The following is a 24,640-nucleotide window of genomic DNA, read 5'->3' as shown; positions in this document are numbered from 1 at the left end:
AGAGAGAGAGAGGGAGAGGTAGAGTGAGGTTTGAAATGGAAACCCTGTGTTGTTTCATTGAGCTCCTGCAGCAGTGGATTCCTTGTCATGGGTGGGATGCAGGTGTGACGCCTTCTGCCGTTTGCCCCCAAAAATACTGTGGAAAAAATGCAAATAATTGCTCCAACAACCTCCTAATTCCCTTCATATTTTGGACCGAATTAGATGTAATTGGTTGTGAATGAGCGTTGCTATGGTGACCACTGTATGGAGCCATCTGTACATTTAAGGTGGAGCTGTGTATTTTTTCGATGGATGTCTATGGCAGCGCAGGACCAGGGTTTCACCAGACACCTTAAATCCGGCCTCTCAAACTGAAAGGAGCTGGGGGCCAGGGGCCAGGTTGGCTTACCCTGTTCTATTCTCTTCTTTTTATAGCTAAGGCCTGATCATATGTCCGTCATCATAGCAAAAAGAAATTTGTTGTATTCTATTTGATTCTGTTTTATATCCCGAAATCGTGAGGTCAGATTGCCTGGATTGATGTAGTGTTGTTATTATTATTATTTTTTAGCAATGTATTGTAAACGTGTATCAGACCACATTCAATTGTCTCGCGGGCCGCATGTGGTCCCCGGGCCGGTAGTTTGGGACCCGAGCGTTTCCGGTCTCAATCTGTTATTTCCTCTGTCGACTAAAATCCTTTGGCCTCAAACTTTTCTTTTATTCGTGCGAAATGAAGGGTTTATTTTTCTCATTCGTCGGGAAATTTTTCGGGCATTAATGCGAATGCCGCTAAAAAGAACAACCGGGTTCCATATCAATGCCTCATCGTCATTGTCAACTGCAATCTTGGAAGGGATGGGTGCTGCCACCTCTGAATGGATGGTCTCCGCCGGGGCCATTAACCCCGGGGTCCTTGAATTCCAGGCTCCTTGAAGGAGTGACGTGGGAGAAACGGCCCGCCGGCTCTCCTCGCCCGGAGCGGCCGTTTCGGTGGTTGCCATGGAGATGCTCTGGCTTTTCCAAAAAAACAAAAAAAAACATGTCGAATCAAGACTTCTTCAGAATCACAATTCGTTTTTTTTCACCAGGTATGTTTCCAACGACCAGGAATTTGTTTTGCTGAGGATCGGTGCATTTTCTGAACAAAAACATCTTTGAATAACAAATGGAAATAACATTCTTAATTAAAAAATTATGGTTTAGCCAATCATGCCGAAATTCCCAAACAAATACGGAAGAGAAAAAGCAAAATGTCAAAAATGTATGGATAAATAAACAAATAAATAAAATATAGAAATTTTTTTTCGGGGATGGAGGGTATATAAACAGACCCCAAGACATGCGACGTCCTGCGGAGGAACACTTTGAGAAGAATTTTTGGGACGAAACCATTGGCCGCTCTCGCAGCCCTGGGCCCCCAGGACCCCCAGGGCCGTTCCTCCAGAGGGCGTCGTGATGTCTAGGTTTCCCTGCTCATCCAGTCAACCAGGGTGTCTGACGTGACGTGGCTGTTTCCTCGTTTACGTGTAAGGAATCGGTTCCTCCGTCACCGCATTTAATCCGCGAATGGCGGATTAACTGGGTCACCGAGTTAAACCCACGGAACATTAAATGCGGATCCCCCCGGAGCCCCGAACGCCCGGCCCCGTCCTGGGGCCCTCCCTGGCCGGAGGAATATTCAATTATCCGTCATCTCACACGTCGCCCCCTGGAGGATTTTTGTCCTATTACAATGGAAGGAGTAGTCCGACGCCCATAACAGGAGGGGCTCCTCCTCCTCCTTCTCCTCCGCCTCCTCCTCCGCCTCCTCCTCCCCCTCTGCACGGCGCTGCGCCCGCATCAGAATGATGATTCAACGGGCGAAGGAGGAACCAAAATCCCAAAGGATGCGTCGCAATCCGCACTTCACCGCCCGTCATGACCAGGACCAGGGAGTCCCTCTTTAAAAACACTGGATATCCGTTCCTCCTCCTCCACCTCCGTCTTTACCCCCATCCTTTCATCCCGCGAGGGCCAATTAGAGAGCGTCGCACCGCGTCAGGTCAACCCCGTTTAAATTTTTTAATATTTTCTGATATTTAATGGAGCTCTGGCGACACGCGGCTAAAGGCCAAAGCCCGTCTCCGCCTTTCGCCCCGCCGACGCCGCCGCTCGGGGACCATTTAAAAGCGGCAGCGTTTAGCGCGGGGCTCCCCGAGGGGCTCTCCAAATGATGGAGAGAGCTGGGATGATGGAGAGCAGGGTGGGGAGGGAAGGGTGGAGAGGTGGAGATCGATGGTCCAGATGAGGGAAGAAAACCTTGGGGTGTTTTCATATTTGGCATTTTGGTTTCCACGTGGTCGAAGGGAAGGTTGTTAGATGTGAAATGAACGTTTTGCGATGCAGGGGACCGCCCATGGGGGCCTGGGGCGGGGCTTATTATTATTATTATTATTATTATTATTGTTATTATTGTTATTATTATTATTATTATTATTATTGTTATTGTTGTTGTTGTTGTTATTGTTGTTATTATTATTATTTTTTTTTTTTGTATGCGTATTCATACAAGAACGGATCCTTGACCTTTGTCTGACCTTCTGAAATCATGTCGGGGATGAAGCAGCGAATGAATCCTCTTGGTTGTCGTCAACGGGACTTTTTTTTATTAAAGGCATCCACACGTGGGAGCTATTATATATAATCCCTAATAAACTCCACCTGTCGTCTCCACCACCTCCTCCTTCTTTTTCTTCTTCACGGCGACACCCCCCCCCCTCAGGAGTTAAACAAATGGAGGTGATGGCCGCCCGTCACATTAGAGTCAGCGGCAGGAAGTGAAGGGTTATCTTCCTCCGCCCACTCCCCATTTCCAACCCATCCATTCCCCAACGTCCCATGTGCTCCATCACGGTGGTGGGCGATATCATCTATCTCCATAGCGACGGCCGCCAGGTGACAAATCAGCCTACTATATCCCCCGCCCCCCCCCCCCCCCCACTGCCCGGTCCCAGTCCCGCTCCCGGCTCTTCGCTGTTCAAACGGGCGGCGTCAGCACCCATCATCCTGACTGGCGTCCATTAAACGCTCACATCCCACGCCTTGGCCTCCGCGGGAACGCGCGGCACGGCGATGGTCGTGAGCATCGAACGGAATGCGGATGGCGCGGCGTGTTGGTTAAGATAAGTGTGTATCTGCAGGTGGACAGATACAGCCTGGAAGGATTCGTCACGTCCTTGATGTGCACCAGGCCTCGCAGGTCGCGGGGAAATGTTTTTATTATAATAAAATTTAATATATTATATCTGGCAAGATAGAATCAGATAGACAAGATAGAATAATATACACGTAATAATAATAATAATAATAATAATAATAATGATAATAATAATAATAATAATCATCATCATCATCATCATCATCATCATGCTACTTTTATATATATACACAGTATATATATATATATATATATATATATATATATAAGGACTTAAGGACTCATTCAAACAATTTATTGCACAGTTTGCTGTGATTACTTGTGATTAGTCGTTTTTTATTTTACTTAGTGTTGTACACATCGATGTTTTAACATAGATATAGAGGGTCCGGGTCCGAGCAGACCTCTCAGGGTCCGGGTCCGAGCAGACCTCTCAGGGTCCGGGTCCGAGCAGACCTCTCAGGGTCCGGGTCCGAGCAGACCTTTCAGGGTCCGGGTCCGAGCAGACCTCTCAGGGTCCGGGTCCGAGCAGACCTTTCAGGGTCCGGGTCCGAGCAGACCTCTCAGGGTCCGGGTCCGAGCAGACCTCTCAGGGTCCGGTTCTGCGCAGGCTTCCACTTACATATCATATATAACATGTAGAAAATATAATATTTATAATAACAGCAATAGAAAATACATATGAATCCATTGAAGGACTCCAATATACTGACTAATTCTACATCATAATTGAATGGTCGTATCGCCTACTTTTTATATTATTCAAATGTATTTAAAATTGTAAATTAATATTTATGAAAATATTGGCTGACCGTGTTATTTGTGTATCATTTTGTAATGGATAAGTTAGCTGACTTGGACCTCTTGGTATACCAAGATTCATTTTAAATACCCAATTGTTTTTAGGGGATGGGGTGTGCATGTTAATACTTTTTACAGTTTATGATCATATTCCAATAATTGTTTTTTGTTATGCTCTATGCTTTCAGTATAAACTGTATATGAGGATGATAGTGAATTCAGACTGTGTTCTGTATAATTACACGCTGGAGATATCGTCGGACATCATGAAAAACATTTAAATGTCCATATATTTCTACTATCTCCAGACGTGGAACCTCTAGTTCCGTTGCATAATAACGACTTTCATAATTCACGAGGCACGATGACGAGTTCAGAGAGCTGAAGGAGGCGGCGTGGCGGGGTGCCGTATTTCGGGTTCTGTTTCGGGCGATCAAAAAATCTGACCTGCTGATCCGAGTCTGGATTAGAACCAGCAACCCCCCGCGGGGATTAGAGCCCAGATGATGAGAAGCCGGCGGCAGAATGGATGGATGACGGAGGAGGGGGATTATGGGATTGCACTGTTTATCTGCCGTAACGATCCCAGCGCCGGACGTGGTGACGTCCGAGGCCTGGACCTCATCAGCGCCGCCGGGATCCCAGAGTAACTCAGCACAAGTACTTAGTTACTTAGCTCCTGTACTTAAGTACTTTTAAAAAGTATTTGTACCTTACTTAAGTATTTTCTGTTCCCGAGACTTTGGACCTTTACGTCACTACTTACGTCACTAATCCAGCAAATAGCTGGACTAAATGTACTCACTTTTTAATTTTTTTACCAGGATTTTGTATATATTTGTTATTTATTTTTAATAATATTTTTATATTTATTTTTGTAATTTCATTATTTTAGAATATATACATTATTTTGCTATAATTTTTTTGGAATAATCTACTACATTTCTAACAGCATTCTTCTAGTTGTTTGCTTTTAATCATGTTTTTTATACATGCAAACATGTGTAATATTTGTAATTATATACTGTATATATATCCATTTTAAATTCAATTAAAACTTTATTTTTTTTATATTCTAGAGTCACCTTCTATATTTCCAACACTGGTGCTATTTTATTATTATTATTTTTGATCAGGGTTGATATTTCTATCGCTCATGGACTGAGCTTTGTACCATATCTTTGTCATATCCTTTATTTGAAATTATATTTCGATAGATATTATTTTACAAAAATAAATATAGTGATATAATTAGTTATATAATAATTATTAAATGTTTTTTGCTATTCTTTTTTGCACATATATACAGATACTATATACAGATACTATACTATATACTGTATACATCTGATCTCATCAATGTTCTCAGTCTCGTTCCTGCAGTCAGTCAGTATTCACTATACAAGCGTTCGCAATCGCCAAGACTGAAACGGTAAGGGGGTTCTCGATATCCACCAATTTGCTTAACAACCTGGTTGTTGGAACGGAAATTGGTTGTTAAGTGAGGAGTACCTGTGGAGATTTTATATATATATATATATATATATATATATATATATAGCCATCCGCAAAAAAAATCCTTCAGCCGTACTATAGCCTCTGTTATGTCAGGACATACAGTAGAAGTACTTTTACTTTTGAGTACTTGTACTTATTTTGCATTTTGCGTCACCGATGTCTCCCGGTGGTTCTGAGGCGGGATCCTCCCGCTCCCTGACGTCGCTGCGACATGAGACTTTAATCAGAGTTTTTGGCTTTAATGGCGTCGCGCCGCACGCCAAGCTCTTAAGCAGATTCCGCTTCATTCACTTCTTTTTTTGGCCAAGGTCTATTAATACACTCCTCCATCTCTTACTCATCGTCCGCTCATCCGTTCATCCTACATCTTTCAGCAGGCCCCAAAACGTGTCCTCCGCTAAGTGCTTACGTGTCCGTCCCCCCGTCCCCCCGTCGCTGCCTCTCCTGTCAGCGGCAGGAGCATCACCCCTCCTTTTGCTTCCGTTCTGTTTTTTCTCCGTCTCTTCGCTTGCTTTGTTCTCCTCCCGCCGGCGAGCGTTTGCGACTCAGGAACGCTCCCCGTCTGCCTTCCTGCAGCTCTTACAACTTGTATTCTCTCACCTTCCCACGTTTCATCAGCCCACGCAGTTTTTATTGTTTCTGTGGTTGAACGACACACTTTGCGAGGAGAATTTGGGCTGAGAAGACTGACGTCAACGTTACTCACGTCCCTGTTATGGCGTTAATAACGACCTTACATGGATCCACATGCAGACAATATTGTGCATGCACATTTGCCAAAAAGTGTTGCTACTCTGATCTGCCTGAAGCCACATGACACTGAATCCGACAAACGTTTCTCAATCGTTTTCGATGGAGAGTCGGTAAGCCACGCCTCCCTATAATAAGCCCCGCCCCTATGAGATAAACCCCACCTCTCTGCGACGCAAATATTTTGGTGTCCGATCGGGGGTCCGGGTGTGTTGAAATTGTTGAGGAAAACTCTTAGGGTCAGATTTCGGATTCCGACGCTATGACGGGAAGCCACTGTTGCTAAGCAACTGGCCAGCTCACGTTATTGGAATATAAGATAAGATATAACTTTATTAATCCCTCGTGGGAGTAACTTTGTGAGTTGCAGCAGCTCAGAGGGGAACATAAAGGACAGAGCAAGAGGATATGCACTAAAGTCACTCATGTCTACAGTCCAAATAAAAATATGTAATTCACAGTTCAGAAATTTACAGTGCAGTTATTTACAATAAATACTGAATAGAATAGTATCTGAAATATTAAATCTGCAATTATGGATTGAACTTGGCTTAAAGCCAATTTATCTATCTAAAATAATGATGCTGTTAACGCTGGGTGTCACCATATTCACTATGACTACCATTTTCACTAAACTATAATTTAGAGAATTCTTGCGTTATCAGCCAAGAACACAATCTGCTCAACGCCACATGACCATATAAGGTAAATGCCGATGGGGAAAAGCTTGTGGTTTGATTGAGCAGAGGCAGTTCTTTCTCTAATCGTTGTTATCTGTAGCTGGCTCTTTGTCTGTTTTCACATGAATAACTGTGGTGTGCAGGTGGCGTGGTTTGAGCAGCCATACCTGACGTGGGTCTAGGTAATTGGGCCCAGGATCAGGGTGGCTGTACACCTGTTACTCATTAGAGTAATCAACGAGCAACAGGTAAAACCCCCATAAAAAGCCCCATTCATCCCCCCCAGCCCCACGCACACAGGAGAGGGGCCCTTGTCATGACACGACGTCCATCTGCTCTGGGCTTGTCTCATCTTGCCCACTCTCTGCAATTGAACTGGTACATTTTGAGATGAGAGGGAAGAGAGAGAATGGGATGAGAGGGAGAAGAGAGTCGGTGAAGTCGAAACGTGTGAAACGAGCCTCCGCTACTTGCGGACGCTCGGCAGGCTGTCGCCGTCTGGGCCGGACTTCAGAGGACGGGCGAGGCCTCTGGCGCTCCGGGAAGAACCAGGATGTGGAGGCAGTGAGAAAAGAAAGAAAGAGAGATAGATGGAGGGAGAGAGCCAGGGAAGGAAGGGAAAAAAATCGTTGATATTGAATTATTTCGACCAGTTGTTTCATGTTCCCTCATTCATATTCCGCCCGGCGACGGCGTCAGAGAGTTTATGTTCCGACTGTAATTGAATGCGAAATTACAGTTGAGGAGCCGATGCTACTTCATAATAAACAGGTAGCTGCTTCCAAAAAACACTTTCTACGATTTCATTACATTTTTTAATTTTAATTTCAAAAATAAATATGAAGGTTTTCTTTCCACATTAGTGTTCAGAGTCAGCAGATCAGGTTGGACAGGGACGCTGTTATTCCATCAGAACCACCAGGAGGCCGCCCCCGTGTTCTACTACAGATCGGTTGAAATGGAAACTTTACAGAGGGAGGGATATTCACACACATGCACACACAAGCACACACACACACACACACACACACACACACACACACGCACACATGCACACACACACACACACACACACACACACACGCATGTTTACACAAACACATGAACAAACACACACATATATACAACACTACAGACACAAACACATACATGAACACACACATGCACATACACACCATGCACAAACATGAATACAAACCTGCAGAATGACCGACAAAACACACACACATTACACACACACACACAAACAAACACACACATGCACACACACTACTCCACACACACACACACACACACACACACACACACACACACATGCACACTCTGAGTGACCGCAGAGGTTTTTTCTGGGGAAGAATCAGATCCTTTGGATATTTTCAGTTTGTTTCACTCTGATTCCACTCGTCCGTTCGCTCCTTTCTTTATCCATCTCCCGCTCTGCTCATCCTTTCATCCTGGAGCTGGATCCCTCTTTCATCTCACGCCCGCCCTCAGGGTTCAATCCCTTCTCCCCTCTGTGTGAGTGCTTAGGGGCGTCCTGGGATTTGCCTGTCTAGGGGCGTTCCTGGACATGTGGGTCCTGAAGAGCCGCTCAGTGGCTCAATGAAGGACTTTCGCACATTCACGTCACCTGACTTTGACTTCCTGCAGATGGTACCTGCACTATGCCCACTGTGGCTTGCTCACTTTCTGTGGGTTATGTGGGTGTTATAGACTTATTTTAAGTTATTGACTTTTTGGATGAAAGACTTATTGTAGGTTATTGATTGGTTGTTGGTAATTGGCTTATTGTGGATTACTGACTTATTGTGGGTTATTGAGTTATTGTGGGTTATTGAGTTATTGTGGGTTATTGGCTTATTGTGGGTTATTGGCTTATTGCGGGTTATTCGCTTATTGTGGGTTATTGATTTATTGTGGATTACTGACTTATTGTGGGTTTTTGACTTATTGTAGGTTATTCGATTATTGTGGGTTATTGACTTATTGTGGGTTATTGAGTTATTGTGGGTTAGTGGCTTATTGTGGGTTATTGACTTATTGTGGGTTATTGACTTAATGTGGGTTATTTATTTATTGTGGTTAACTGGCTTATTGTGGGTTATTGACTTAATGTGGGTTATTTATTTATTGTGGTTAACTGGCTTATTGTGGGTTATTGACTTATTGTGTGTTATTGAGTTATTGTGGGTTATTGGCTTATTGTGGGTTATTGACTTATTGTGGGTTATTGACTTAATGTGGGTTATTTATTTATTGTGGTTAACTGGCTTATTGTGGGTTATTGACTTATTGTGTGTTATTGAGTTATTGTGGGTTATTGGCTTATTGTGGGTTATTGACTTATTGTGGGTTATTTATTTATTGTGGTTAACTGGCTTATTGTGGGTTATTGACTTATTGTGTGTTATTGAGTTATTGTGGGTAATTGGCTTATTGTCATTCATTTACTTATTGGGTGTTATTAATTTACATAATTGTTTGTTATTGGCTTGTTGTGACTTATTGACTTATTTTGGATCATAGAATTATTGTAGGTTATCAATCAATTGTGGGTAATTGGCTCATTGTGAATTATTTACTTATTGGGTATTATTGAGTTATTGGCTCTTTGTGAGTTATGGACTTATTATTAAGCCTTCGCGGGTCCTCACAAGTTATCAAATTCCCTATACACCTTCAGGTCTTCCACCTTTGGTTTTCCTTCAGCTCCAAAGGTCAGGTTTATTCTGGATGGATCAGGATTGAGCCTTGTGATCCTCTCTCAATCCATCCATCTCTCCGTCCTGCCATCCCTCTATCCCGCAGGGCGGTTTGATTGACGTGGTAGTCGTTGTTCGGTGGGCAAGGGGGGCGGCGCAGCTAACGCTGTGTGAAGTCTGTAATCTGATCCGAGTGGCTGTCATATCAGACCAGAGAGGAAAATTAAATCGCTGCTGCAATTACACTGACGGTGCAGAGCAGCGCTGAGACTTAGGGCCAACCCCAACTCAACCCCAACTCCGATTTGCGTGCTCCCACACCCTCCCGGCAGGGTATGTCTCATGTATGAAGTTCGAAAAAAAATAATCCAGCAGCAAAACAAACGGAGCACGATGATTTCAGCCCGTGCAACTGGTGACACCACACCCAGCACCGGCATTGTGGAAACATCTGTCCGGAATGGAATGCCTCGAGCCTCGTCACTGATGTGTGACGTATGTGCCATCAGTGGCTACTAAGGACGTACCCAGTGGTGTCCCAATTCCTAAGTAAAGATTTGAACTTCTTCCCCTTTGTGGCTCCATTCTGAAGGTCCACTACCCAGTCGAGGGCACTCAAAAACTAGGGGGTAGTTGAGATTATCCCTTAGCGCTTGCGACAGGCTTTCCTGATGTGCTCAGTGGTGGGATATGGATATTGATCGTCTGTAGGATTGGTATGGAGATAAAAAAAATAATAATAATCACAATGGCTAAAAATGAAGAAAAATAAATTTATAAATGAGTGCAAACTACGCCCCTTCATCTCAGTGTTTGAATCAGAATTGGTTTATTCTGTCCAGTTTACATATATGAGGCATTTGACATGAAAGAAAGAAGAAAGAAAGAAGAAGAAACAGTCTTTAATTGTCACACGACACTCCACAACACATGCTTGCACACACACACACATGCACATGCTTTGATGGTGGCCGGTGAAATGGCTCCTCTGCTTTTGACCCATCCTGGCTTGTCCTTCCTCCGGGGGCACAGCCAGGAGCAGTGGGCAGCGTACGTGGACGCGCCCGAGGACCAGGTGATAAATGTCCATCGCTGGTCAGACCATGATGGGTGCATGTTTTTGGTGGGGGTCCTTACTGACGTGAGGTGGAGGAAACCCCATGTGAGCACGGGGAGAACATGCAAACTCCACACAGAAAGGCTCCTGTTTTTGAGTTTGCATGTTACATGGTGAGGATTGATGTGTTTCTGTACAGAAAGGTAGCATAACATAAGTAAACAGTCTGAAAAACATAAACACAAAAAAAATTGGCAAATATTCTGATATAGCCAAAAATACAGACCAGAAATAGCCAAATATATTGAAATATACAAAATATGTACAAAGTGAGCTAAATTTTGGGTATAAATGTATGGTATAAAATACGGCTGTGCACGTAGTAAATGATTCATGCAGTGTGATACCAGTGTTATAACAGTTGTATTACAATATAGTGCACATATTTAATGATGCATTTGGACTTGCCGCCACTTGTATTCAGCCCGAATGAAGAAAACCCTATTGACACGCTCAACATGAACGATCAATGAGCGTTAATCGACCCTGAGCTGGAGAACAGACCTGACGTACTTTCTGGAATAGGACATCCTTCCTGGTTCTTGGAAAGAGTGAACTGGATTTAACAAATGCATGATGGGATATATATATATATATATATATATATATATATATATATATATATAATATTGTCTCAGTTTCATCCTTAGGATGTTGCTTCAAGATTACTCTTGGAATTATTTGAATTATTTCGGTTTGGTGTCAACAGTATCAACAGTAAAGGGCAAGGACTGCTCCTGTCAGGGATGTTATGCATATTTTAATGGACTTATTGTTGCTTGTTGTGGGTTATTACATTATTGTGGGTTTTTATCTTCTTATTGTGGGTTATTGACTTGTTGTGGGTTATTGGCTTAATTTGGGTTATTGGCTCATTGTGGATTATTGGCTTATTATGGGTTACTGACTTGTGGATTATTGACTCGCTGCGAGTTATTGGCTTATTGTGGGTTATTAGCTTACTGTGGGTTCGTATCTTATTGTAGGTTATTGACTTGTTATGAATTATTGGCTTATTTGGGGTTATTGACTCGTTGTAGGTTATTGGCTTATTGTGGGTTATTGACTTGTGGGTTTTTGAGTCATTGTGGGTTATTGGTTTATTTTTGATAATTGTTTTGTTTTGGGTTATTGGCTTGTTGTGGGTTATTGAGTTATTGTTGGTTCTTATCTACTTGTGCGTTATTGGCTTATTTTGGATAATTAATTTATTTTGGGTTATTGGCTTATTGTGGGTTTTTGGCTCGTTGTGGGTTCTTGACTCATTGTGGGTTATTGTCTTATTTTGGATAATTGATTCATTTTGGGTTATTGGCTTATTGTGGTTCATTGAGTTATTGTGGGTTCTTATCTTCTTGTGGGTTATTGGCTTGTTGCGGGTTATTGAATTGGAATGAAGGAATTAAATTCATGCAATGTCATTGTTATTGACACAATGTGCAGGCACAAAGGTAAAATGAAAAGAGGGTAGCGGCTTCACCAAACGGTGCAAGGGGGAGTGGGCACATAGGGTCAAACATAACATAAAATAAGGGCAGATAAAAACACAATAATACCAACATTTGTACAAACTTACGTTAGATGTGGTAATATATATCTGAGGTAATTGTAATACAGACATGCAAATGGAATTATAAACATGGCAGTAGTGCCAATAGAGAGTCATTAAGGTGCAGGGGGAGGAGGGGGCTGAGGGGTGAGATCGGGTCTGGGAGAGCATGGAGGGGACTGTGTCTGTGTTGTAGGGGTTGTAAGTGGTAAGTGGTAGAGTGCAGGTTGAGATGGGTAACAGCTTGGGGGAAGAAGCTGTTTCTGAGCCTGGTAGTGCAGGCTCTGAGGCTCCTGTTGTGTCTGCCAGAGGGCAGCGAGGGAGAACAGGTCGTGGTTTGGGTGAGTGGGATCTCTGCTGATGCTGAGACCTCTGCACAGGCAGTGTTTCTGATAAATGTATTTTATGGCTGGGAGCTGGGTACCAGTCATAAGCTGGGCCGCCATGACGAACCGCTGCAGGGCTCCCTGGTCTGCTGATGTACAGCTACCGTACCACTCTGAGATGCAGCTGGTCAGGATGCTCTCAGTGGTGCACAAGGAACCGGGTATTTGATTTCCGGGACAGGTCCTCGCTGATGTGTACTACAAGAAATTTGAAGTCAGGGACACGCTACACTTGGACCCCGTTGACGTACGGTCTGTGGGGGAGTTGCTGCAGCCGTTGGACCTCCTGAAGTCAACAGTCGGCTCATTCGTCTTCTGCACATTGAGGACGAGATTGTTTGAGGCACACCATGATGTGAGGTGAAGCATCTCGTCCCTGTACGCCGCCGCCCCTTCGTTGTTGGTGATTTGGCCTGCAACGGTGGTGTCGTCCATGAACTTTACTATTGAGTTTGAGTGGTGAATTGGCAGGAAGTCGTGGGTAAAGAGGGAGTAGAGGAAGGGGCTCAGAACACAGCCTTGAGGGGCACCTGTGCTGAGGGTCAGGGTGGAGAAGGTGAAGTTACCTAACCTAACATATGTCCAGGGTCCAGTTATAGAGGTTTGATATGGATATAGATATATTATAATTGGGTCAGTTTTATTCCTTCAGGATGTTGCTTCAGGGAAACTCTTGGAATCATTTCAATTATTGCAGTTTGGTGTCAATCACCGGCGAAGGGCAGGAACTGCTCCTGTCAGGGATGTAATTGATATCTCCCTGAATGTTTGCTACTCTAATTACCCTTACTGATACTATGGGATGGACAGATTTGAGTAGATTAGATTGGAGTTTATTGAAGTCCCAGGAATCCTTACACAGACTCACGTCCATGGAGGACCATGTTGGCAGTTCATTTTCCCACTTATTTTCGGCTTCATTAACACCTTTAAATCAGCCAACCGCAGACATTGCTGCTCGGGTTCTCATTTGGGAAATTCCCACCGAAAAAGCGTTCAGGTCGAGTCAGAAATCATCTACGCACTTTGCATTAAATTATAATGAGAATCACAAACGGCACAGTCATCTAGTGAGAGCATATTGCAAAAGTAAGTCAGTAAGTGAGTAAATATTTATTTATGGAGCACTTTCTAAAACATACAAACACTGCTCCAAAGTGCTTTAGCAGCCGTCAGGTCGCATAAAACAAACACAATTGGAGGAAATAAAAATAAACAGATCTGTGGATGTATGGAGCTTCTACGAAGGGGAGTCAGGCTGAACAGGATTGGAACTTTAACTGATCATAAAGTTTCCCCTGTCCATGCAATTTTCCATCCAATTTTTCTCCGGAAGCAGAAACTGGAGGCGCGGTTTGTAATTGGAAGTCATTGGGATTTGGCATCACCATGGCAACCATTGATAAACGAAGCAGATTCTCACCAACAGTAGGCAACTTACTATCGTCAATGATGGACAGACAGAGCAGGAGTCAAGGTGACGACGACTCAAAACGATTTGTCTGACTCAATGAATAGAGTCGTCATGTTGAACTGTTGCAAAGTTTAACTTTTGGTGCCAAAATCAACTATTAAATGAAAATGAAGTTTGAAGGTGAAGGTGAAGCAAATGTCCTGAGGCGACACGTATCAAAGAAAAATAATGAGTTGTGAAAAATGTGGGGGGAAAAAACGGTCGGTTGCTTCCGGCCTTGAAGGTTTTTATATAGATTTATTAAGAATTTAATAACAATTGAATGCAAGAAATTCTCAGACGAAAGCAAGGTACTTGTAGGAATTTGAGTCGTGTTGACCCGACAAAGGGTTTTTCTACTTTTCCCATTGAATTCCTGCGTTTTATCTCAGCTTGGATGCTGGAATGTGAAACCTTCCCTCTAAACAAACGAATACAAGGAGACAAACACGTCGCCACTTTGTACGAACCGCTCTTCAAAAAGAATTACGACATGTTTTTGTTTTCTGTGACTGGCGATGGTGTGATTGTGACACTGCCCCCTAGAGGACACCTTCACCACAATGACTTGTATTGGCGCCGGGGAAAATCATCCAAATTCCACAAAATACAAAATGCAAATTGGCGAACGAGAGAAAGACATGGAGAGAGAGAGAAAGAAACAGAGAGAGAGAGAAAGACAGGGAGAGAGAGAGAAAGACACAGAGAGAGAGAAAAAGACACGGAGAGAGAGAGAAAGACAGGGAGAGAGAGAGAAAGACGGAGAGAGAGAGAAGGACATGGAGAGAGAAAGACAGGGAGAGAGAGAGAAAGAAACAGAGAGAGAGAGAAAGACAGGGAGAGAGAGAGAAAGACACAGAGAGAGAGAAAAAGACACGGAGAGAGAGAGAAAGACAGGGAGAGAGAGAGAAAGACAGGGAGAGAGAGAGAAGGACATGGAGAGAGAAAGACAGGGAGAGAGAGAGAAGGACATGGAGAGAGAAAGACAGGGAGAGAGAGAGAAAGACAGGGAGAGAGAGAAAGACAGGGAGAGAGAGAGAAAGACAGGGAGAGAGAGAGAAAGACAGGGAGAGAGAAAGAAAGACAGGGAGAGAGAGAAAGACAGGGAGAAGGGGACGGAAGCTCAGGTTGTGAATTTTCTCCAAGGTTCATTATTGTGACGCACACACACACACACACACACACAGAGGAAAGCAGGTTGGATTTCTGTGACTTGGTCCTAGTTTCATGTTCTGTTTTTAATTCGGTCACAGTTTCATGTTATTACTACATTTGGCAATTTGGCAAACTGCAAACATCCTGAAAATAACATTATTGGATTATTTTCAGATTCTCGGAACTAAAATTGGATTTAAACAAACGACAGAAAAAGGACATTGAACACCTTATTTTTCGATAATTGTGAGTCAATGCAAGGCGTGAGAATCTTTCAAGTTTTTAGTTTTATTATATTATTATAATAATAATAATATTTATTTATTTATTTATTTAATTAATTATATATTTTTAGTAGTAGTATTATTCTATCATAATTTAGTGTCAGTTTTGATCTGATCCCATCTTTAAAAAAGTACCTGACACGTAAAAAATGAATCCCAAATATACAATATGTGGTAAAATCTTTGGTTTGTAATTTGTAACAAAAGTTAATATTATTATTTTACGTTTATCTTTCTTTTTTTTACACCAACATAATTTTCTAACTCTAAACCAAATATTTGACCAAATATTGTGTAAATGAGGAAACTGTAAAAAAACATCTCAGTTAGGAGAATGATTTCATTCTAATTTCACTCTAACTTTTATTATACAAACTACTATTATTATTTATTATTATTATTATTATTATTATTTTCATAATTATTTTCTCTTGTGTATTTGAGTCAAACTCCTCGTTATGAAAATGTGACTCTTCTCGAACTTCCCAGGAACAACGTCTCTCTTGACTTTGGGTGTTATGTAGAATCCAAACTTCCTTGTGAAGATCGTTGTGTCGTGTTTCGCTGCCTCCTCATCTCCTTCCGCCCCCACTTGATACCTGAGACACACTACTAATTAGCATTAGCGGTAGCGTCCGGAGGCCATGTTGAGGTCACTGGAGTTCCCTGGCCCCTGGTGAGATCACTAAAGGGCCCTGGCACCAGTTGGGGTCACTTGAGCGCATTTGCCCCAGATGGGGTCACTGGGGTGCCCTGGACCTGTTGGAGTCACTGGAGGGTACTAGCCAGGCCAATGATGGGGTCACTGAAGGGCCCTGGCCCCTGGTGAGCTCACTAGAGGGCCCCGGCACCAGGTAGGGTAACTTCAGCTCATTTGCCCCAGATGCCATCACTGGGGTGCCCTGGCCCCTGTTGGAGTCACTGGAGGGCCCTAGTCCCTGTTGCAGTCACTGGAGGGTACTGGCCCCTAGTGGGGTGCCCACCATCTGGGGTCCCCCATCACGACCCTGGCCGGATCTTAGGACTTATTTCCTGGGTCCAGGAGGATTTGGGGCCCCCCCCGCAAAGGGACACCCTGCCACTTAGCATCATTGCTAACCAAATGCTAACCTAGTGCTAACCGGGTGCGAATCAAACGCTAACTGAAAGCTAACCGAGCGCCAACCTAGTGCTAACCGAGCTCCTCAATGTGCGATTGACGACGCGAGGCCCCTCAGGGCCGCGCAGAACCGCGCCATAATTACTGCGTCTCCGTCGATTAGAATCACCCTGATAGCATTAGCACTGGCGTATCGACCCCACCCGCAGCGCATCATTCTGCTGCATTGGCGTGAGCCTAGCGGGGCCTAATCAGGGGCGGTGGCAGCGGGAATTAGCCGCGTCTCTGAGACGTAGACCCTGCGTGGAATTAAAACGCTCCATCACACCGATGTGTTTACGGCTGTTTGCCTCCCACGCCGCCGCGCAAATAATGAAACGGCTGGAAAAGATGAGCTGAAGCCACTTGGCATTTAAAGAGCGTAGGTGGTATTTCTTATTCATTATTCCCAGTTGTATTAAAGGAATGTCTTAATATATTTTTAATAGGGCTGTGACGATAACCGCATTACTGCAACCCCACGGTACCTGGCGTCACCGCGGGGTTGAGCTCATTACCGCCATCGCCCGAAAATAATATATATCTGAATTTGTTGTATTTAATTTTTTTTTGCTGGTGAAAGTTTTGGGAGGATATGAAATGTAAACACAATAATCGTTGTTTACTCATCATTATTTTCTGTCTTCCATGCTGTGTTCAAGGACTGCTGCAGAAACTCTACTTTTCAGTTGCTCCGTCCGTCACTGGACGGGACGGTCCATTGAACATTCCTTGTAAAGCGCATTGTGTGCCCTGGTATGAAATGCACTTTATAAATAAAGTGTGACTTGACTTGACTTGACAACTCCCGATTGCTCCCTCAAAAGAAACTGTGTTTTTATTTTAGAAGTAGGTTATTTTACTTTACTCTGTTTCCTTTTTGAATGAAACAAACACCGTGAGCGGTGGCGACATGTTCCCCGTCACTCTTTCACCGCGGTAAGGAGAAATTCCTACCGTCACAGCTCTACTTCATAATGTTATGGGATAGTTGGAGGGTGATAGTCGGACCTCACGTCCAGGCGGTTCCAATCATCAGCCGCTCGGCCATTTTGAACCGTTTTTTGTTTTTTTTCTCACAATTGTTCACACACTGAAATTGGATCTTGAAAGGCGGTCACCGAAACATGAAACTCATGTAACCAAACCCCGAAAGACCAAGTCGGCTGAATTACAAAACAATCTCTGCTTTACACTCACTTTTCCAATTCTAAATCACACTGTTTGCAAAACACTACTCACAGTTCTCTGCGTAGGCACAACATTTGGAAAACAACTGCATTCACAACGCCAAGCTGTACTCGCTAGTTGGCCACAGCCACTCCTCCCAGGTGTAAACACTAGTGTCCCTGTGCCTGTTGAGGTGGATGAGATGCTGTGGCCAGACCAGAATAGGAGGCAGGATGCAGCCTAAATACCTTTTCTTTGCATTTTGCATTTGTTTTTCTCTTTTTGTGTTTAGAGTTTTGAGAAAATGAGCCTCTTTATATTTTATTTACAGAAACCCCTTTATCTTACCGAATGATTTTTCCTGGCTTTCTCCATTTTTTCCTGTTTAAGTGTTACATCATATGAAAGACTTAAAGTGTGTCAAAATACTGTCGTTTGGAAATATTGTAAATTCAAATGTTTGTTACTGCATTGCAGTTGTGTGTGGTTATAAATATATATATATGAGTAGATGTTAGCCTGGGAACCCGACCAATCTGCAGCTCATGTTCCATTTACTCTGCAGAATACGTCTGGTCACCCTCCCATTCAGACAGATTTCCACACATAGGTCCATCCAATGCTCTGATTGGTTACAGGTCTATTGAATGCTCTGATTAGTTGAAGGTATATCAAAATCTCTGATTGGTTGTAGGTCTATCCAGTTCTCTGATTGGTTGTAGGTCTTTCCAATGCTCTGATTGGTTGTAGGTCTACCCAGTTCTCTGATTGGTTGTAGGTCTTTCCAATGTTCTGATTGGTTGTCGGTCTATCCAATGTTTTGATTGGTTGTCGGTCTATCCAATGTTTTGATTGGTTGTCGGTCTATCCAATGTTTTGATTGGTTGTCGGTCTATCCAATGTTTTGGTTGGTTGTAGGTCTTTCCCAGGGGTCGGCAGCCTTCAGCATTAAAAGAGCCATTTGGTCGCGATTCCCGCCAAATAAAACCAACCTTGAGCCGCAAAACCTGTCTGACCGCTATAATGAAGACAACACCGCATATATAGTTTAATTTCGCTTATGCTATGTAGATAAGAACTGTAGTTTGTTGCATTTATGAAATAAAAGAACTACAAACTGATAAAGACTGTCATTTTATTTCTGTGCCTGACACAGCAAAACACTTATTTCTTTTGAACACTAAAGAAAACGAATACTGGCACGCATCAATCTTCTTTGTAATAAACAAAATGCAGCTCCTTCACTTATTTGTGGATTTGAAAAAAATAAATGTTCACTTTAATTAATAGGGGCAAAAAAAATGTTTGTTTTTGTTTTATCACGACTTAAGTCTATTTCAAGTGTGGCGTCATCCGCCACTGTCAATAGCTTGTTTGTCTCACCTGCTTAATGCGATTTTTGCCCCTGAACCTCACTGCAGAGCTTCTCCAAATGGGGGCTGTATGATGATATCACTCTGGGCTTCACACATGACTGTTCGCTGACCTCAGTGAGTCACGACCGATTTTGGCTTTTTATGAAGTTCATGGTGGAGAACTCTTGCTCGCACAGGTATGTGGATCCAAAGTTGGACAGGAGCCCAAATGCGTACGAAGTCCGAGAATAGATGTTCTGATTTCTTGATGAACGATTATTTTCTATGTTCTCCATCGGGGGACGGCTTCCCGTGCCTGGCCATCTCCTGAGCTGCCACAAAACAAGCAGAAGCACTTGAATTTGTAGATTTCATCCACTTCTTCAAAGTATTTTTGCTCTGATCAGCTTTCCGCAGCAGTTCCGAAACTGCTCTTTTTCGTTCATCACCAGCTGGGTGTTTTTCGGCAAAGGCTGTGTGTTTATTCTGGAAATATCTTTCGACATTAGATTTTTTGTTGTTTGCCAATTTCTCGACACATTTTAAGCATACAGGTACACCAGCTTTGTCAGCAGTGAAATCATATGAATCTGTCCATGAAGCATTAAACGTTCTATTTTCCTCAAAAACTTTTCTTTTTTTGGATGTTTCCATGGTTAGTTTACCGGGGTCGGGAGCTCAAAATAAGTCACCAGCCTGTCGGCAACAGGTGACACATACAAGGTGCGACGCATATTTTGATCGACAAAATATTAAATCACGTTTTATTTCAATGTTACAAGATGACCTAAATCTTGAATCATAACTATTACAGTGAAAAAAATTGTAATAGAATAAAAGGTGTTTAAATTAAATTGCCATTATTTATTCACATTATTTTCTCAAAGCCACATGGAGCCACGGCAGAGGGATGAAAGAGCCACGGGTTGCTGACCCCTGGTCTATGCAATGCTCTGTTTGGTTGTAGGTCTATCCAGTGCTCTGATTGGTCTATCCAAATGTGTCCAGAGACATTTTGGTCTGTGCCCGTTAGTAACGGCGCTTGAAAATTAAAAATGAACGGAGAGATTTCAGACTAATACACATTTGTGACTGAGTCTGGCGATACCAGGCTACAGTGTAACACTGAAAATGCAAAAGGCATAAAGCTACTTATAAGATATTCATAGTGGTGTTTTGTGTTGAGCGCATCAGTGTGCTTGATAGAAAGATCCATTCATATGATTGTGTGCGTGTGTGTCATTTTGATGCAAAAAAAAAAATCATTTTTGGAAAGAGATAAAATTGTTTTCAGTGCAGTGTAGTGTTATAACCACTTTAAGGATTAAAATTGTACTCATTAAAAATGTGATCAATTTTGTAGCATAATATGAATTATAAAACTATTGAATTATTATTATGTTAAATGACTTATTTACGAGCACCACTCCCAACACAGAGAACAGTAAATAAACCACATTAACTATGATTGATCATTCTTCTTTTCAATAAATTGCATTTATTTTATCATGCTTACTACTTGAATAAATGAAATATTTCATATACTTTCATCAAATCATAAAACGAGGCAAGCACTACAGGAAGTTAACGTCTCTAAAAAAAGGGGCATTTATTTTATTCTACATCAACCCTCATCATGAAGCAGAATTAGAAACCTTTAGTCTTCGGATCGTCTACTCCTGGTGGAGAGTTGAAGCGGCTCTCCAGAGCTTACTTAGACTTGGGTGGAGTCCGTGGGGTGGGAGGCGGCGGTGGGACGGTGCCGGGGAAAGAGTCCAAGTTCCCATGCAGACCGGAACGCCGTGCTCCTGGCACCCTGATTTTACGGGCACGGAGTCGTTCGACCAACTGGTTGTTCTGGGTGCTTCTCATGTTGTGATTGAGCGTCAAATCGAATTAATCTTGCTACACTGAATATAGTCAGTTAGGCTTTAATCTTGTGGATCCGTTGTAAACAAAAACAATTATGGGACGTTGCAAAAACCACAAGGTTTGGTGATGCGAAACAAAAGAAAGAAAATGAGAAAAGACAATTCTTCAGCTGGGTGGCTGGAGCAGGCTTGTTTAGTAACATTTAAAAAAAAACTTTAGCGAAAACAAAGACTTAAAGAAAATAAATAAAGAGAGTAAAAATAAAATAAAAAAGGAAAACTTCTGAAACTTGAAGTGGTCAGTGAGGTCTTGCCTTCCGACGCCTTTTCGATGGCTCCTTTAAAATACTAGACTGAGAAGTGTCTCCCTTCATCAAAATGCCGGAGCAGATGGAGTTTTTGTGCTCCTCCTTTCTTTTAACTGGCTGCTGATAACTCCCTGACTAGTGAATGTCATTTCCTGACACGCAAAATTCACATACACAACACTATGTCCAAATCAATGAATTATTAAAAAAAATAACTTGTTGTTATAACGTTTACATACAAACAAATACAAATAAAAAGAAACACATGGTTCAGACACTGGTCATCTTTCAAAACCATTCTCAGTAACATTACAATCGTGGCTAATAAACTATTAAGACAATATCTAATGACTAACTATTTACGCATAATTTCAAAATTCCTAATAAATGGCATACAATCATCGTCTTTAATCAGATTATATCACACACATTGGACATTGTAATTTGATGGTTATCGCAGTTTCTACCCGCTGGCCACGAGAGGCAACCTGAACCACGAAGGTTAATACATTTCATTATTGGTAACTTTGCCAATTTATGTCATACGGTGATGAGAGTTTAATTCGTTTTCATAGAAACATATTCAGAAATAATACTGTAAGATTAAAACTGACTGATGGGACCTTGGTTCACATTAATTCAGCCTTAACACAAAGGCGAGATTGCAGACTTAAATCATCCAGGTATCCGGGTCTTCTTCTTCCAGACGTGTCTTAGGACAGCCTCCCCATGGGTGGTTGTCTTGATCAAAGGGGAACAGGGGGAGGGAGGAAAAGGTGGTTCATTGTTCGGTCCACCGACCCTATTGGGTCCTGAAGTGGGTTCTCCTCCTTCTGTTGATTTACTCATTGGATATGATTGTGGGTTTGTCACCATGCAGAGGATAGTTAAACACAACGGCCTCGTGTTGGAGTTTTTGAGATGAACAAGGTAGGGATGCGGGTGAAGTGTGGGAAGAGAGGGAGCCGCCTCAGCCGAGACTCGAACCAGAGCCACGTGCTTCTCTCCCCATCCATCTTCGTTCCGTCCCAATTTGCATCTTTATTGTTTGGGAATGCAGAAAAGTCGTTCCCCCTTTGTGCTCCCCTTCTGTGAACCTCTGGAGAAGAGAGTCCAAGAAATGCAGTCCTGGCTGTTTTCCGTACAGCAGTGTTTGGTTTTGCTTTTCTGAGATTTGTAGAGTTTTGCATTTTGCGTTTGTGGTTTTGTGTTTAGAGTTTAGAGAAAATGAGCCAAAGATTCAGAAAACATGTCTAAACAGAAAACAACTGGAGGACCATGAATCTCCTATAATCTCATTTCTGACCTAGAAAGGAATTTTGGATGTTTTACACATCTAAACAAAAGTAGGCGGCCCTGAAATGGGCCGGTTTAGGATATGGTGGGACACAATTGTGAAAGACTGTCTTTCTAGTCTTTATTGATCCTGAGATTTCACATTCACACGTAAAGTTAAACCTTGTGAACCACTGTATGAGTTTAAAGACTGAGACATTGGATTTTTTTTGTTTGAGAAATTGTTTAACTTGAACAAATCCAAATGTAAAAATATGTCTTTTAGGGCCGTCAATCTATGACATTTTTTAATCGCGATTCATCGCACATTTTTTATCTGTTCAGAATGGACCTTGGAGGGATATTTTTTATTTTGTGTTTAATAGACATATCAAGATCGGACAAATATGCTTAACTTATACAAACGTATGTTTATTGGAAATCATTTGATAACTTCATAACATCATCATAACATCAGAACAATCATAACCTGGCAAACTCAAGCCCAACAAATATCTGTTAAACACTAAAGTCCTCTTCAACATTCACTAACAAATTGTCCCGTTTTTTTTGTCCCGGACAATTTGGTAGTGAACCCCGGTTCACTATGGTAGTGAACACTGGTTCTCTGGTATGTGTTTCAATCAATCGATTAGGCGTGGGAATCACAGAGTAACTCATGGTATGTGCCCACAATATCAATGTTATCGTGACAGAGATTCTGAGGTGCTCGTTACATTTCAAGACAATTGATCTACCGTACATCACGCGATCTGTGCAACTGAAGAAGAAAAACACCCTAAAAAGGCAAAGGTCTGCATCCAGCGCACATACAGTACCTGTGGACCCTCCTGTTTCCCTCCTGCATCTCACCCTGCTCCCTCGCTGTCCTTCCGTTCGGATATTTTCCCGTAAATCTCTCGTACTTCTTACATTACTTAAAAAAAATCAAGTCTGCGCGATCAGAGTGGCGTTAAAACGATTTTGCGTTAACGCGTCATTATCACGTTAACTTTGACAGCCCCGATGTTTTTTAAATGTCCAGATCCATTTTAATACGCGGAGGCAATATCCAGTACACTGCATGAGTTTATGATCCTGATATAAAGGTCAAATGAATGCACAAATTAAGATTCATGCGGTGGAAAGCCGGGGCAGGAAGCGGAGCCGGTCGCTGGCGTAAACACCCCGCTCTACCCCCTCCACCCCCTCCACCCACCGTGCACGGCCGGCCCTGGCAGGAAGGATGAGCTGCAGTCACTTGGCATTTAAAGGAAAGGGAACGACTTTCTTAGAGCGTAGGTGGTATTTTCTTATTATTATTCCCTGTCGTATTAAAGGAATGTTTTAATATCTTCATAACGTTACGTACAGTATCGACAGAGAGCGATCGTGGGACCCCACGATCGCTCTCTGCATTAAACATTAGCCGCTCGGCCATTTTGAACCGTTGTTTAATAGAGAAAATGCAGAAAACACAGAAAATGTATTACGTTGCTCGATGTTCTATCGATGCTGATATTTCCAAGTTTTAAGACTTATACATTTGATTTGGTGAATGTTGTTTCTAGACAAATTATGTTTAAAATGAATAAATTAAACAAAAGCCATACTGAAAAAACACACAATAAACATAATTATAAGCAATAATGTGGTTCCAAATGTCGATCCTGAGATTTCACACTTAAAAACGACCAATATTTGAATAATATCCATATTTAAAACCAATATTTAATACTGATACATTGGATTTGGTGATTTTTTTCCCACAAATTTTGGGGGAAAAAAATCACCAAATGATGTGTTTAAAACCAGTACATCAAATAATATAGAAATTAATATATAAAACTAAATTAATGTAATTCTTCAGATATGTTTGAACAATATCCAGTACCTTGCTTGAGCTAATGACCATAAAATAAAGGTCAGAATATATTTACTGATTAA

At 42.3% G+C, this 24,640-nt stretch overlaps 1 protein-coding gene across 1 annotated transcript in view; it reads left to right on the top strand.

Annotated features, from left to right (window-relative positions):
* LOC307234007 (mannosyl-oligosaccharide 1,2-alpha-mannosidase IC) overlaps positions 1–24,640 on the top strand; it is a gene marked incomplete at its 5' end in the record, with an annotated part of 131,564 nt that overhangs the window by 3,889 nt on the left and 103,035 nt on the right. The gene's annotated exons all lie outside the window — the stretch shown is intronic.

The sequence above is a fragment of the Zeus faber genome (assembly GCF_960531495.2).
Source record: "Zeus faber genome assembly, chromosome: 8".
Taxonomy (NCBI): domain Eukaryota; kingdom Metazoa; phylum Chordata; class Actinopteri; order Zeiformes; family Zeidae; genus Zeus; species Zeus faber.
The sequence above is the reverse complement of the archived record's forward strand: the minus strand, read 5'-3'. Positions and strand labels throughout refer to the sequence as shown.